Source organism: Schistocerca americana, chromosome 1 (assembly GCF_021461395.2).
Source record: "Schistocerca americana isolate TAMUIC-IGC-003095 chromosome 1, iqSchAmer2.1, whole genome shotgun sequence".
Lineage (NCBI taxonomy): Eukaryota > Metazoa > Arthropoda > Insecta > Orthoptera > Acrididae > Schistocerca > Schistocerca americana.
The window spans coordinates 116,324,014-116,326,669 of record NC_060119.1 but is presented as its reverse complement, the minus strand read 5'-3'; the positions used below and the strand labels follow the sequence as shown (position 1 = coordinate 116,326,669).

General features: G+C 48.2%; 1 pseudogene; it reads left to right on the top strand.

Moving 5' to 3' along the window:
- The first annotated feature begins 738 nt into the window (after nt 1-738).
- LOC124561612 lies at nt 739-855 on the top strand (annotated as a pseudogene).
- Nucleotides 856-2,656: the final 1,801 nt, after the last annotated feature.

The window sequence follows — 2,656 nt, the reverse complement described above, 5'->3', positions numbered from 1 at the left end:
CTGCCGTCAGTGTAGGAAAAGAGACAATTACTCGCGTGTAACGCGCGCAGGGCAGCGGGTAAGTGACTGCCGAGCGGGACACGTCACCGCCAGTAGAAAGCCGGTGCGCTGCGCCTAGGCTGACGCTTGGCACCTGTTTGGAATTCTGATCACAGTCTAGCCGAGTGTCGTTAGCCGCCACGCCACGACTCTCTCAGGCCCCGTTCTTATGTCGGCAGAGCCTGACCGCTTTCATATCTCACAGCTCAGAGGTAGCGACGCACGTCTGCAGTACGTAAGTAACGCTGTCAGCTGCAGGACCATCCTGGAATAAATTTCCCAGTCCGGCTTAATAACACAAATCGCGAGACATAAACGGACGATAGGACTAACTTACGAGAGCGGAGGTGACGTTTTGCACAGTGTAATTGTTAACTGACGCTAAACAGCCCAGCAGCTAAGCGAAAAAGCAAAATTTATAGATACATGGTGGGAACTCACTTGAGACGGTAGCTGTTGGTATGCTGTTGCTCTCCTAAAGCTTGAGAAAGACATCATTTGTCCGTTTGATTTTTTTTCCTTTGCTGCTATTTCTTAACAGAAATCTGGACCGCTATTCCCTTCATTCTGTGCCAGATTTACTAGAAACCAGCGTTTTTTAGCTGACTTCATTCACATATTGAGCAATCAAGAACGATATCATCATTTCGGCAATGGCTGTTCGGCTCGAATAAATATTGTTGCGTTATACTCCGCTACGCCAACGGCCTTGCCGCAGTGGTAACACCGGTTCCGTCAGATCACCGAAGTTAAGCGCTGTCGGGTTGGGCTAGCACCCGGATGGGTGACCATCCGGGCTGCCGGGCGCTGTTGGCAAGCAGGGTGCACTCAGCCCTTGTGAGACAAACTGAGGAGCTACTTGATTGAGAAGTAGCAGCTGTGGTCTCGGAAACTGACATACGGTCGGGAGAGCGGTGTGCTGACCACATGCCCCTCCACATCCGCATCCAGTGACGCCTGTTGGCTGAGGATGACGCGGCGGCCGAACGGTACCGTTGAGCCTTCGTGGCCTGTTCGGGAGGAGATACTCCGCTACCCTTTGCTTTCGACTTTTGCGCCACTGCCAAAAACACATAATATAGAACAGCTTTCCAATAACTGAGTGTCAAAAATAAGATGATCCTACTTTGGGCACAACGTAGATGTGTGCGACCAGTACCGCTACGGATATTTTGTTGGTGGAAGGACTGTAACGGGGTGCAGTTACCCTGGTAATATGGACTGAGGAGATACTTGACAGGGAAATAGCGGTTCGAAGGTCTGTAAAGTCGACAACGGCCGAGAGAGTTGTGTACTGACCCCATACCCCTACATACGACATTCACATGACACCATAGGGCAGAGGATGACACGGCGGTCGGTCGGTCCCGTTTGGGTTGTCTGGGCCAGAAAGCGAAGCTTCGGTTTTGCTTGCTTCCAACGTCCCCGCTGATATTCATCAACGCCAGTAAGCAGCTAATGGCCTGGATTTCAATTTAATTTCACTAATTTTCATCCCGACCTTACAGTATACCAGAAGTATAAAAAACAAACACCGTCCGAACAAGCCTTGCAGGCCCGATGCTACCGACTGTTCGCTGTGTCATCCTCAGCCTTAGGCATCACCAGATGCGGATAGAGAGGGGCATGTGATCAGCACACCACTCTACCGGCCGTTGTCAGTTTTCGCGATCGGTGCTGCTAATTCTACATCAAGTAGCTCATCTAGTGGCCTCTCAGGGGCTGAGTGAACTCCACTTGCCAACAGCACTCGGCATATCTGGACGGCGACCCATCCAAGTGCTAGCCAAGCCCGACAGCGCTGAACTTCGGTGATACGACGGGAACCGGTGTTATCACTTCGGAAGGCCATTGGCATTTACCAGAGATATATATAAGAAATTTGTAGTGCAATCACATTCTATGCACAATTCATTGTAACTACGAATGTTTCCTACGTAGCTCGGTGTGAATACGTGCATATGCGTGTACCACCAACATGAAACATGTTCTTGCAGCTGGAAAACTAGCTCTGTGGCATCGTACGTTAGGCAGAATACTGGGAAGTGGCACTGTAAACGTCAAAATTACTTAGTGTCGAGATAATTTCAATGAAACAGCAGGGGAGCTCGTTAAAACTGTACCGGCGCGGGCACTTCACTCTGTACTGTGTGGAATCGTACACTTGCTAGAAAGTGATCGCAACACATTTGTACATCCTAAAAAAAAGCTACTTTTGCAAACGCCACACATCGGTAGGTATTATTTCAAATGGAATATCAATATAGAAGGTATTAAAAAAGAGTAGTCCATATTTTGAAACTTGGTAGTGTGGGTCAAAACAGGACTAAAATGTCTGGTAAACATAAGCGCTAAAATGCATACCTTGCATTTACGAGCGACCTACAGAATGCACTAAAGAAATGAGGACAATTTCTGTTTTGTTATCTGTGGATACAGCATGCAGTAAATATCTGCTACTGCAATGAGATTCTCCATAGAATAGGCAAAGAAAGATGGATATGGAAAACACTGACAAGAAGAACGGAAAGGATGACAGGACATGTGGGAATAACTTCCATGCTACAAGAGCGAGCTGCGCAGGGGCAGGCAGAGATTGGAATACGTCCAACTAATA